We start from the raw sequence: 14,330 nt of genomic DNA, 5'->3' as shown, positions 1-14,330 counted from the left end.
GTGTGCTTTGAAAAAAAAAAAAAAAAAAAGGAGAATTTCTGTAGCAAAATTATGGCTTAATAAATTCAATAAGAGTTAGACTGATGCACTTATTACATACCATCAAGAATAAAAATTAATGGTTCCCCTTGACATATCTCTAGTGTATTCCATTGCAGTTCATTTCTTCTGTGAACCTGTGTAATTGCTTCTTACATAAGTAAAGATTGTCACCTCTGATTAAAGTAGAATTCTATTCTATGGACCACAGAACTGCTCTTTTTAAACTAGTGCTGTTAGAAAGCAAACAAAATGAATTAGAGCTGAATCAGCTAGAAATGTCACTTGATGTCTTTATGTAATTTCCCATCTGTTGTACAGATTTTGTTCATACTCCCACCATATAAAATATGGACCACAGTCTAAATTCTGAACACTATTCTATAACATTTAAAATAAAGAAAAATAGATTGTACCTTTGCTGCCACGTGTAAATACATAGCTTAAGCTTTTCCCAGATGTTAAATTTTGCTGATCTTATTATATGGTGTGAAGAACCTTTTGCTTTGAAGAGCTCCAGAGTGTTCTTCATTCTGACTTTGGCTGGGTCAGTTAGCAATGGTGACACCACTGCTGATCACTGTCAGAAGGCCATACAACTGTGAGCAGTGTTTTGTTTTTAATACAGTTGTACTCATTGAAAAGTTGTTTAATTTTCTGGCAGAAAGTTACATATATAAATAAATATAAAAAACATATATTTTGTTAATCCTCACCAAATTTTTTTTTTTTTTTTTCCCATTGCTTCTTCCGAGAGAGTGGAAGGGAGGGGAGGAAAGTGGGATGGGTGAGGGGAGTGGAGAAAGAGAGAGGGCAGAGAAACAGAAACATCAATGTGAGAGACACATTGGCTGGTTGCCTCCCACATGTGCCCCAACCTGTGGTGATCACAACTCAGGTACATGCCCTTGACTGGGAATCAAACCCGCCGCAACCCATCTGTGCATGGAACCCAATGATCTACCCACTGAGCACACTGGCCAGGGCTAAAAAAAATATTTTTTAAATGAATCCACAACACAATTGGTATGAACCTAAGAGAAACAATCATACCTCTGGAGGTTCCTGACTGACAAAATAATAGACTTTTTTTCTTTCCTCTTTTGCTCTTATTTCACTCATGATATAAGCTCATAGTTACCGAATGTGAATCCATATAATGTGATGCCCAGGATCTTGTTGTTTCTGGAATTTTCATATTTTCTGCCTCTCCTAATATATTTGGGCCCAACTCTGAAAATGTAATGGCTTCCTATGATCCCTGGAAAGTTACAATTAAATTTTAGACCCAGCATAGCAGGGGTTGGAGACCTTTTTTCTGCCAAGGACCATTTGGATATTTAGAACATCATTCCCGGGCCATACAGAATTATAAGCTTTAAAATTAGCCTGCAATATTTGGTCAGACATTTAATTAACTCACCCCTAATGCCCTGCAGACCAAATGATTTCGTAGGCCTTATACGGCCCTTGGGCCGGATGTTCCCCACCACTGGTATAGAGGGACAAGATGACACCAAGATATATACTTGGTTTAAAATATGCAGGCCAAGAAAGTCAAGACTAATTTTATCTGTCAGGTTTGCTTTCCCATTTGAAAAGTTAAAACTTCCTACCCACGTATCTGTTAGATTGGAAGAAATTGTGATATTGTGATATATATATATCCCTTTCACAGCCTTTGAAGAACGCAGTCCGCTTTTAAAATGTCATTATTTTTGTCCAAAAGGCAAGCCCAGTGACCTTCCAAATTGTGTTTCTAAGCTGATTTTGTTACCCTCTTTTCTGTGTAGGCTATTCAACTGAGCATGTTAAAATGCAGGGGTTTATTTCCACCAGTCTCTTCGCCCACCATCTTTTACTTTCCTCGCTCCCTCAGGCTCGCATTCTGCTTCTGACACTCCTGTGTGTTCCCTCTGATCACAACTCTTCTCCAAAGCCCCACCTGGAGCTCAGAGCAGAGGTTGAGTTGCAGTGCAGACATTGCCTTCAGCAAAGGGAGGCTTCCTGGCTCTGCTTTGGGAGGACACAGGGCTTGCTGGTGCTTCAGTGTTTGATGTCCAGGGAGAGTGAGCTGTGAGAAAGCAGCCGCTTATAGAATTGGCCAGTCTTCTTTGTTTGTTAAAAAAAATTAAAAGGTTTTACTTTTTATTCAAGCATAACACACATAAAGACAAGTGAATCACAAGTGTGAACGCTTTGATGAATTTTCTCATATTGAGCATAGTCATGAAACCACCACTCAAATCAGATAATCCAATATCACTAGCCCACCAAAATTCCCCCTTCCACCTCCTCCTGGTCTCTGCCATCCCCCCACACCCAGAGATAACTGTTATCTCACGAACTTGTTGTCTCTGGAATTTTCGTAAAAAATAGTTTTACCTACTTTTGAACTTTACTAAGATGGCATTATACAGTTTTGTATTTTCTCAGATGTCTGGCTTTTTTGTTTCAGCATTATGTTTGTGAGATTCATTTGTGCTGGTGCATTCTTTATAGTTCATTCATACTCATTACTGTGTAGCATTCAGACTGTAGCCTGTGCTGGCTGCCTGTTTTTGTAAATAAGGTTTGATTGGAACACAAACCCGACCATTCATTTCCGTGTGATCTGGGACTGTTTTCCCACTCCAAAGACAGAGTCCAGTAGTTGCAACAGGACACAGAAACCTTATGGCCTGCAAAGCCCAAAATACTCACTATCGAGCCCTTTTCAGAAAATGCTGACTGACTTCTACCGTATAGTATTCAGTTGTATGAATGCTCCATAGTGTATTTGTTACTGGGATTTGTCTTCTTTGAATGTGATTGTATGTGTGTTTGGGACGATGTGTCTGTATGTGCATTCTTGGTAGGCATTTCCCTAGCAGTGGAGTTGCTGGGCCACAGTGTATACCTATGCTCCGCCTCATTAGCTATGGAGGAACAGTTGTCTAGTCCTCACTCCACCAGCAGTGCGTGAGAGCTGAATTGCTCCGGGTCCTAAGACCTGTGTCCTCAGATTTTCATTTTCAGTCATTTTGATCAGTTTATCATTTTATGTCACTGTGGTTTTAATGTGTATTTTCTTGGTAATAACTGAGATTCAGCACTTTTCCTATGCTTATTGCCAAGTGGATATCTTGTTTGGGTGGCTTGTCTTTTTCTTATAGTTTTATGTGAATTCTTTATGTATTCTATTGGAGTCCTTTGGACGATATATATATTGAAAACATCTTCTTTCATGCTGAGATTTGCACCCTTATTTTTTAAGGTATTTTTTTATTTTATCTGTAGGGGATCAGGATAGGTACCCCACAATATGTCACTGGTGGCATATTTGGGACTGAAAGAAATTGAGAAATACAGACACAGGAAGACATGTCTTCCCCTATCTGCCTGGAAGCAGGGCATAAGTTTCCATTCTTAAAGGTGCACCCATCTTCCAAATCAGAAGGAGGAAAAATTTTTATAATCAGAAATTGAGTCTGCATAACAGATCTTACTAATTCTTACCTACCATACATTTTTTTTTTGGCATATTTCAATAATTTATCTTCCTTGGGAATCATACCTTTTCCTTTTTCTAGCCACTCCTTTAAAATGTATTGCCCATTGTTAAAATGGTATATAAGTCCCATAACTGCCTCTTTGGGATTTTATTTCTGTTCAGGATGTCCGCCTGCATATAAAAATATTAACATCATTAAAGAAATATATGCCTTTCTTCCTATTAATTTCTTCTTATCAGTTTAATATGCATGTGCCCAGGAACTGAACATGAGAGGGTATAGAGGAAGTTATATCTTTCCTGCAAACACGGAGGCAAATGAAACTAGACATGGTATTATTTGTAGATACAGGGACAGTAACTGTCCTCGTCCTTGTCAAAACACACAATCGCCAGGAAACTCCACAGTAACAATCGATTTCTATACATCCAAGACCTGCTTAATTAAGAGTGTGATTTTCTATATTGTTATTTGTCCTGGGGTCTTTTGTCTCTCCCTTATGAATATTAAAAGCCATTCTAGGGTCTTAGAGTCCTTAATTCTATGGGTGTGTTTCTTTAGCATTCCATATCCATGCTGAATATTTAAAGATTTTATTAGGATGCAGTGTGAAATATTTGAACCAGAAATGTGTATTGTTTTGAGAACTATTATTGCTTAAGATCCCTGAGTTTAGAATTTTAGAATTTGAAGCTGATTTACTTAATTTTAAGCTGCATCAAATGGAATAGAGCAGATGTGTGTTGTAGAGCTAGAATATATATTTTTAGTTAAATTTAGTAATTCTGCTTTTGTTTCAATTTAATAAATAGCATTGCAGAGCAATATTACTTGATTAAGATGTATTTTGTGTGTTTTGGTTTGCAGATGATTTGAACTTGAAAATATTTAGAAATACTAATATTACAAACATTTTCTCTTAATTTAAACGAGCTGCATACTTTTTTTTTTCTTTATTGATTACGGTGTTACATGTGTCCTTATCCCACTATTATACCCCCCCACCATACCCTATTACCCCCTCGTGTTAGGCTTATATGCATGCTTTAAAATCCTTTGGTTGGTCTCTCCCTCTTACCCCCGCCCACCCTACCTTCCCTCTGAGGTTTGACGGGGTCTGATCGAATCTTCTCTGTCTCTGAATCTGTTTTTGTTCATTAGTTTATGTTGTTCATTATATTCTATATACAAATGAGTGAGATCATGTGATTGATACTTATCTTTCTCTGACTGGCTTATTTTACTTAGCATAATGCTCTCCTGTTCCATTCATGTGGTGCAAATGTTACGAATTCCTTCTTTTTTTTATTTTTAAAATTTTTTCCTTTTTTTTTTTTTTTTTTTTTTTTTTTTTTTTTACCACAATGTAGTATTCCATTGTGTATAGATCTATCACAGTTTTTTCAGTCCACTTATCTGCTGATGGGCACTTAGGCTGTTTCCAAATCTTAGTTATGGTAAGTTGTACTGCTTTGAACATAGGGGTGTATATATCTTTTCTGATTGTTTCTAGTTTCTTGGGATTTATTCCTAGAAGTGGGATCACGGGGTCAAATGGAAGCTCCATTTTTAGTTTTATGAGGAAACTCCATAATGTTCCCTACAGTGGCTGCACAGTCTACATTCCCACCAACAGTGCACAAGGGTTACTTTTTCTCCACAACCTCGCCAGCACTTGTCATTTGTTGATTTGTTGATGATAGCCATTCTGACAGGTGTGAGATGGTACTGCATTGCCATTTTGATTTGCATCTCTTGGATAATTAGTGATTTTGAGCATGTTTTCATACTATGTCTTTTGGCTTTCTTAATGTCCTCTTTCACAGAATATCTATTTAGGTCCATTGCCCATTTTTTGATTGGATTGTTTATCTTCCTTTTGCTAAGTCATATGAATTCCCTGTAAATGTTGGAGATTAAATCCTTATCAGAGATAACATTGGCAAATATGTTCTCCCATGCAGAGGGTTTTCTTGTTGTTTTGTTGATGGTTTCTTTTGCTGTACAGAGGTTTTTATTTAGATGTTGTTCCATTTTTTATTTTCTCTTCAGTTTCCGTTGCCCTAGGAACTGTATTGGTGAAGATATTGCTTTGGCATATGTCAGAGATTTTGCTGCCTGTGAATTCCTCTAATGTTTTTATGGTTTCTTGTCTAATTTTTTAAGTCCTTTATCCATTTTGAGTTTATTTTTGTGTAAGATATAAGTTGGTGGTCTGATTTCATTTTTTTGTATGTATCTGTCTAATTTTCCCCACACCCCTTATTGAAGATACTGTCTTGACTCCATTGTATGTTCTTGTCTCCTTTGTCAAATATTAATTTAGCATAGTGGTTTGGGTCCATATCTGGGTTCTCTATTCTATTCCATTGGTCTATATGTCTGTTCTTGTGCCAGCACCAGGCAATTTTGAGAACAGTAGCTTTATAATACAACTTGATATCTGGTATTGAGATCCGATCCCTCCTACTTTATTCTTCTTTCTCGGGATTGCTGCAGCTATTGGGGGTCTTTTTTTATTCGAGATGAATTTTTGCAAAGTTTGTTGTAGGTCTGTGAACTATGCTGTTGGTATTAAATTGGGTGTGCATTGAATCTAAGATTGCTTTGGGTAGTATGGGCATTTTAATGATTCTACCAATCCATGAACACGGTATGTTCTACCATCTGTTTATGTCTTCCACTATCTCTTTTTTCAGTGTCCTGTAGGTTTTTGCATATAGGTATTTTACCTCCTTAGTTAAGCTTATTCCTAGGTATATTATTTTTTTGGTGCAATGGTAAACACGATTTAAAAAAAAAAATCTCTGTAAGTTCACTATTGGTAAATAAATATGCCATAGATTTCTTGACATTACTTTTGTATGCTGCTACATTGCCAAATTCATTTATTAAGTCTGATAATTTTTTGATGGAGTCTTTAGTGTTTTCTATGTACAGTATCATGTCATCTGCGAATGACAATTTTATGTCTTCTTTTCCAATTTGGATACCTTTTATTTCTTCTTCTTGTCTAATTGCTATGGCTAGTACTTCCAGTACTATGTTGAACAGAAGTGAAGAAAGTAGGCATCCCTGTCTTGTCCCTGTTCTTAGGTAAAATGGTTTTAGTTTTTGCCCATTGAGTATAATGTTAGCTGCAGGTTTGTCATATCATGCTTTTGTTATGTTGAGATATGATCAGCAGCTGCATACTTTAAAAAGGTTGGTTTGCTTTCAGAAAAAAAGAAAAAAATTTTTTTTATGCAATTGTTTTATTTTAGTGAAATTTCTTTTGTATTTAACTTTTTAATTTTTATATCATTTTAACTTTTTGTTTCTCTTTTTTCAGGTTATACATTACTTCTGTGGATGCTAATTGTCTAAGTTTCTGTAGCCATGGCACAAGACTATAGTAAGTACTAAACCATTCTTCCTATGATGTACCTACTTTAAATGTGTTGACTTTGTCTTCAAATTTCTCATTGGAACAGTGGAAATTAAGAAGCCAAGTTTTTAAAATCTACTTTTCTCAAAGGGGTCAGTTCATTTCATCTGTTACTTGAGTCTTTAGCCATATTTATAACTATATATCATGACAATCTTACGTAGGTTATTCTCTAAGTTTTATCAGAATGCATATTGGGGCTGGAGCCATGTCATGTATCCTACTGATTACCTCTGTCATGAGCTGAGCAACTGACTGCAGCTCTAGGGTTGACCCAGGGATTAGGGGCAACCCTAACTTTGCTTTGTCCATGACGACTCATCGCCAATAAAACATCAACTAGTGTTGGGCATTACCTGGCCAGAAGGATGGTTGCAGGAATCCCATTGGATGGCCCGGTAATCCCATTCTAGCATATGAGACTCCAAGGTAGGCTTGCCAGGAACTTCTGGCAGAAGTTTTCTGATAAACAGAGTACAGGGAGAACCTGCTTCTCTCTTCTTCTGGGTGTTGTTTTGTGCCAGTATGAGGTCTGGTGTATCTGCAGCCTGAGCAAGAAGCCACACAGGGTGGAGGACAGAGAAGCCAGTCCTGGAGCCTGTCTCTCCACCAGAAGTCCAAGCTCTTGAATCAATACATTTCCTTTCTGTTTAGCCAGTTTGCGTTGGGAGCCAAATATCCCAAGTGATTCACTTAATCCATTAGTTACTCTTTGGGGAATGTGGGAGTAATTACAAAGAGAGGCAAAATGGTACCATTAAGTTACACTGGCAGAGTGTGCTGGTGTGTTGGTCGCACCCTCTTTACACTTAACAGTTAACAAGTAGTGATTTTGTATTCAAAGATAGGGGGATAAAATATATCACTTTTAGATTTCACCTCCCCCTCCTCCTGAGGGTCTTGCCTTTTAATCAACCCAATTTGTTTACCAATTCTTTGGAGCAGTTAAAACCCAGGGTAAGCCTCCAAACCACAGTGTCATTTCTTTGCCCCTGAGGAACCACTATCCTGGTTTTGGTCTTTATTCTCCTTGGGCATATGTTTGTCCTTTTACCACACATGTGTAGTGTTTTTGTTTGTTTGCTTTTTGTGTGTTTTTTTTTTTGCATGCTTTTTAACTTCAGGCAATGTCTGTAGATACTATATCTATTTGTTGTGCAGAATCTCGGTTTAGACTAAATCCAAGATCAGGGAAAGAGGCTGTAAATTAGTTCTCAAATGCTTCTCTAAAGATTGATTACTAGGCATCTTAGTGATCTGAACTTTTAAGTGGTTGATGAATTTAATCACATGCTGACAGCCTTTTCACATATGCAGTTGTCTGGTGACCTTCTGAGTTCACTTTCTGTACCTGGTTCTGCATTCCTGTGCATGTTTGATACCTGCAGGACACTTTCAGACCAACTGTGTCACCAATGTGTTCATTCCTTTTTTTATTTAAATAGCTCTATTCATTCTGTGGTCAGTGTGCTTGCTTTTGGGATACTTAGGTAAATCTGTGCATTTTTCAGTACTTTGAAAATTAGTTGTCACACTTAAAGAACTTTTGTGTTTTCTAAATTTGTCAGTTTGTCCCTTGTGCTGCTAGCAGCAGTTATAAAAGAGGCATCCATTCCAGTGAATAGACTGTGCACCTGGAAACATGTACTGTGAGGAGGAAAAAATCATTTTTCTTCTACCCCTCTCTGCTGTTCTGGCTAGACTAATGATCAGATTCCCAAAGCGAACAGAGTCCAGCCAGTAAAGTTTCCTGGCTGGCTCACCAAAACCCTTTTAAGCTCTAGCTGGACTAATTAACATGGACAAATTAACAGGAGAAACTGACCAAATGTATTTACATATGCACCTACAGCGGTTCCATATGAATATGAGACCTGAGGACAGATCAGGCAGTTAAGGCTTATAAGCCACCATGGGAGGTAGGGGATGGGGGATGGGAGGTGGGGTTGTGGTTTAGGACTTCAAAGGGCAGGAAGGTAATTCACATGGAGATAGAAAAGCAAATATTTGATAAGTAAATGTTTGCTGGACCATCCTTAACAGGACACAGAGGACTTCGATCCAGAGGGCCTGGCTAGGTTCCTCCCTATTACACCCTACTGATGTTAACTGCAATTATCTGTGCTGACATTTCCCTTCCTTTAGGTCCTCTGTCTAAATTTTTTTAGGCAGGTAGGCGGAAGGTTAAAGTTTCTTCTAAGTCTTCTGTTTCTTAAAAAAAAAAAATAATAACCAGCTTCAAATAATCAGTATTCCAAAAGGCATATTTTGGGGTGGCAAACTATGCGCTCCCCAGTCTTTCAGGCCTCTGTGAACCTCAAACCTTAGCGGGAAAGTAGGGGAGGGTGAGGGTAAGGGATAGAGATCAACCAAAGGACTTGTGTGCATGGGCCTGGCCAGCGGCCATGGACAACAGGGGGGTGGGGGCATATGTGGGGAGGAGTTTTGGATGGGAATGGGGGGATGAGGACAATTATGTGATACCATAATCAATAAAACTACCCCCCCCCCAATAAAAAAGAAAGGAAAAAGAAAAAAAGAAGTGACGGAGTTCTCAGTATCTCAGTCCCTTGCAAATCTCAGAAATCTTTGCTGTGCTGTTATTTCCGTTGGGCCCCAATGTGAGCCTTGGAGATAATTGTATCATTCTTGTCTGAAATGTATCTTAGGTCATTTAACTTCTGCATTCAGATCTCTCCCCACCCCCCCTCCCCCTTCTGTTGGAGGAATCTTATTACCCCTTGTTCTTGTTTGGAATGTTGTTGTTGGAGCTAGAAACTGAATAGTCCTTTCCATTTAGAGATCATTAATTCCTTTGGTTGGGGAACAGAATTACTGATAAAGTGCAAGAGAAAGTTCAATGACAATCAAAGGAGGATTTCTTTCCTTTTTACAGGGTTATCTTTGCTTAAATGTTTACAGTGTGAACAAAAAGTAAATGCAAAAGAATTTTACCCCTTAATTCATCTGTATTGTATCTATATTACAAGAAGGAAAACAGTAACATCTTTTGTTGAAATTTAGGTTTTTGTGCTTGTGCATGCTTTTTGGTTTTTGTTGTTGTTGTCAAGAGAATGTGTTCTTCTTTTAATTTTATTTAAATGTAACCATCTTTCAGTGTGTTTTTTTTTCAATGTGGACCCAGGATCTTAAATTAAAATGTTGCCACTGTTAGAAGATTATAGCCATTCATTTGTAACACCTAATCAACAGCTACCAAGTCTCTTCCCTTAGGATATGGTCAGCTTTCAAGATAGTATGTAATTTTATAAATCAGGCCAAATACAGACACAAGAAATGCAAGATATCCTGTAATATGTCTTATATTCGTTTTCTTGTTTAAAAAACTTTAGTGTTATGGGTACTTTGGAAGGGAAAAAGCCTATTGAAAATTTTATTTTAAAAAGTTTAATTCAGAGCCCTGACCGGGTAGCTCAGTTGATTAGACTATTGTCCGTCCCCTATGTGCCAAGATTTCAGGGAACATACAAGAAGCAGCTAATGAATCTAATGAATGCATAAAGAAGTGGCACAACAAGTTGTTGTTTCTCCCTCCCTCCCTCCTTCTGTAAAAAAAAAAAAAAAAAAAAAATTAAAAAAAATCAATTTTTTGTTTCTTGTGGAATGACATCTTATTTTCTGCATAAAGGGCTTGTTTTTATACCTCAAAATGAAATGGTGCCTCTGTGGGGGATGGCCCACTGGGCTGAGGGGACGTGCAGACAGTGACTCAGATCTGTAATTAGGTCCTGCTCTCCAAACCCTTGTTGACTTGAAAGTGTTGGCCATAGACCATTCAGTCTGGGAAAGCAGTCCATGAATCATCTAAATTGGCACAAATTATCTGGAATGCTGTTAAACGCTTTCTCCTCTCTATTCTCATTGAGGGAGTTAGAAAGGGAGACTTGTTCTCTGAGTTTTAAAGTATCCTGGAGGGTGAAGATACATCCGTGAAAGCACATGCCGTCCCTAGATAGAATGCAAAGCAGAATATCTGACGTTGGTAAAGCAGTTCCGATTTTGTGGGTCTATGTTACAACATTCCTCCACGTTTTACATCCTTTCCTTTGTGAAGGTGGTGGTAACTGTTGCCTGTCTTCTTGCTCCAGTGCATTCCCCTCCCCCACCCCATTCTCTCAGAAAGGGAAACCCAGGGGCTGCTTGACCCCTGGAGCCTCAGCTCAACCCCCATAGCACATTGGAGGTAGGAGGAAATTCTAGAAGTTTATATTGTATCTATTTTGCTTACTCTAACTTGTCCTGTTCATCATTATCTCTCCCAGTTAGGATGGAATTTTGATATGCTTTTCTTCCCTTTCCCAAAACGATGGGTCAACAAATGTATGGAGACCTATTAGGCACTTGGCAATGAAGCGGGCGGAAGTCAGTTTTTGTCTTCACTAAATAGTAATTTGACTTTGCTTCCATTTATTTTATAACAAAACTTTAAAATAATCATATTCATTCTAAAGTGGAGGACATTTATAAGTCATGTAGGAATAAAGATAAAATAAAGACTATTTTTAGATAGAAAGTGAACTTTTTAATTAGTTTTTTTTTTTTGTTTTCTCTGATGGTGCATTAAGGATCCTGCCCAGTACTTACTATCTTACTGTGTTTGCTCTAAAGAGAGAGAGAGGAAAAACAACAACAAGCAGATTTATCCAATTTGTAAGAAACACACCAGCTTTTCAGCTGGTAATGTGAGTTGACTTTTTAATCCATGGGTAACTGTTTCTCTTCATATTGGAGTAAGTGTGAGTGGGCATGGCAGAGGAATGCCTCTTTTGATGGGAAGGAGGCAGCCGTAGCTGGCTGTGTAACTTTGTGTTTTGTGCCTGTGGGTAGATGTGGGTGAGCCTGTGAATTAGGTTGTCTTCATCCATGGCAATGCTGTGTGTTACACGTTATCATGTTCACTTTGGAGTTGTTAGGAATCAGGTGTTCAGATTACAACATTGTTAGCAGATCTGCTGAGTTCAATTGAAAGATTTTAGAGTGAATTTCTAAGAAACTAACCGGTGAAGTATTTCATATCAATGGATACTCTACAAAATTCCTTTATTACATAGTTAAGCTCTTTTTTCTTGATATAAATCATCAAGACCTTCATAATTAGCGATTTAGGCAGTGATTATAAAAGCTGCTGTTCACTAAGAACTGTGATCCTGTTTGTCTAAGGACTTGTTTAATTTCCAATTATCCTTTTCTCTTTGTCTCTCTTTGCAATTACGAGCCCTGAGACCATGCTATAGTATCACATATTGTACAACTCGCCCAACCTTATCCTTAGCTTGCATATTGTATAAATGGGTCTTTAGCCAACACCTAAACAGAGGAGTGTGAAAGGTTTTATCTGTAGTGGGAGTTTCACAGCACTTTAGGGTTCTGGATTACTGTGTGAGTTATTTCTCCAAGGGCAGCCAGTGTCAGTTGCTAATGGGTGTGGTGATTGTGAGACCTCAGTCAGGAATTCTGAGGTTCCAGCTATGTGAAAATACCTAAGAGTTTCACCTTTGATGACATGGCATCCCCTCAGTATCAGGTGTCTTCTACCTCTGGAAATGAAATCTCAGTTTCTGAATGAATGCTAATCTCTAATGAGAGCTTCCCACCCTTACTTGTTTATTTTTTAAAATTCTTGTAAAATCAATAAAATACCGTTAATCTGGTCTGTAGCGTTAGGTGCTCACTCTGTAATCTGAAGTGCTCTGATAAAACAGTGTGTGAAGCTTGCTGTCTCTATTGCTGAGTGAATAGTTGGCCCAATCTCTAAAATTTGGTATCTCCATTGTATAATTACATAGTGGCCTTGTTTTAAAGATGGAAATGCCAGTACATATCCATTCACTCTGCAAGACTATAGAGCTTGTTGGTTTTAAAGAGTCAGGCCAACGTCCAGCAATCATTGTTGCTATGATTTGATCCTTTAATTGTATTTTACTCAGCGTGTGGAGTAATATCCATTCAACTGTATTTGCTTGAAGCATCAAGAAAATTTCAGTTAACACTTTCTTCCAGCAAACCCTATAATAATAAAACATAATATGCTAATTAGACCAGCCTTCCTTTCTGACTAAGCCAGGGCTATGAGGGAAGCCTGGGTCTCGAGTGCCGGAGGGAAGCCAGTGCTGGCAGCCAGTGGGGAAGGAAGGAAGGCCTACTCTTGCACAAATTTCGTGCACCAGGGTTCAAGTAACGTCTATAAAAACGATACATACTTGTGAAAATGTAGAAAAGCAGGTAAGTATAAAGATGAAAATAAAAACGACCTGCAATTTTACCATCCAGACTAGCTATTATTAACATTGGCTGATAATGTGTTCTCCCAGAACACAAGAGCATTTCACTCAGAAACACCTCACACCAGCTATCCATAAAGGACTGACTGAAGGTGATGGGCCCCAGAAACTCTCACCTGTTTTATGGTGTGTATTAAAGTTAATATTTTCCTATAGCTTGTGACATCTCATCATATGATAAAGAGAGAGCCTCTTTAAAGAGAAGCTGGCCTCTGGCCTATTCCATTTCCGTTAGCTTTGCTTCTAATGATTCCCCCCCCCCCATTTGTTAATTATTGTTTTTTAAAAATTACATTTATTGGGGTGACATTGATCGACATGATCATACAGGTTTCAGATGTGGGTTTCTATGTTACAAGATCTGTATATTACACCGTGTTCCCACCACCCAAAGTCGAATCTTCTCCCGTCACCATATTTTAGGATCCCTTCAACCCCCACCCTCTTCCCACTGGCAATCACCACACTGCTGTTTGTGTCTGAGTTTTATATCCCACATATGAGTAAAGTCATATGGTTCGTAGCTTTTCCTAACTGACTTATTTCACTTCGCATAATGTTCTCAAGGTTCATCCATGTTGTTGGAAATGACACTATTTCTTTCTTTCCTATGGCTGGGTAGTATTCTGTTGTGTATATGTACCACATCTTCTTTATCTGTGGGCACAGGACACTCGGTGGTTTCCATGTCTTGGCCACTGTGAATAATGAACAAAGAGCTGCAAATAATTTTGTGAATACATGATTTAGAGTTTTTCTGATGATTTCTAAGGAAAGATTTTCTTTTGATGAGTGAGTGTGTTTCTCTATGACGGCGTGAGTTTTTCAAGTGAAAAAGTCATGTAAAATAAGCTCTACATAGAAAGAGTAGAAGAGAAATATACTTTTTAAGAGAAATGTCTTACATTCCTCTGAGAGAAATATAGGAAAGTCGAGTGACCAAAGGCTGCACGTGTGGTTCTCAAGGGATAATTGTAGGACAGTCCCTTCTGGATGTGTTTTTTGAAGGTGATGTATCTGTCCTTAGCCACATTCTTTCTCATGTTCTTCTCCTCTCTGCGCGTTCCC

At 38.2% G+C, this 14,330-nt stretch overlaps 1 protein-coding gene across 25 annotated transcripts in view; it reads left to right on the top strand.

The window, feature by feature from the left end:
- SIPA1L1 (signal induced proliferation associated 1 like 1) overlaps positions 1-14,330 on the top strand; it is a 385,638-nt gene that overhangs the window by 214,888 nt on the left and 156,420 nt on the right. For all 25 annotated transcript variants that reach the window (XM_045579110.1, XM_045579114.1, XM_045579079.1 and 22 more), the window contains one exon: positions 6,865-6,927. The gene's annotated coding sequence lies outside the window, so the exon portion shown is untranslated. The remainder of the gene's footprint in view (positions 1-6,864; positions 6,928-14,330) is intronic.

This window comes from Pipistrellus kuhlii, unplaced genomic scaffold (assembly GCF_014108245.1).
Source record: "Pipistrellus kuhlii isolate mPipKuh1 unplaced genomic scaffold, mPipKuh1.p scaffold_m20_p_1, whole genome shotgun sequence".
Lineage (NCBI taxonomy): Eukaryota > Metazoa > Chordata > Mammalia > Chiroptera > Vespertilionidae > Pipistrellus > Pipistrellus kuhlii.
Note: the sequence above shows the minus strand (reverse complement) of the source record. Positions and strands in the feature narration are given on the sequence as shown.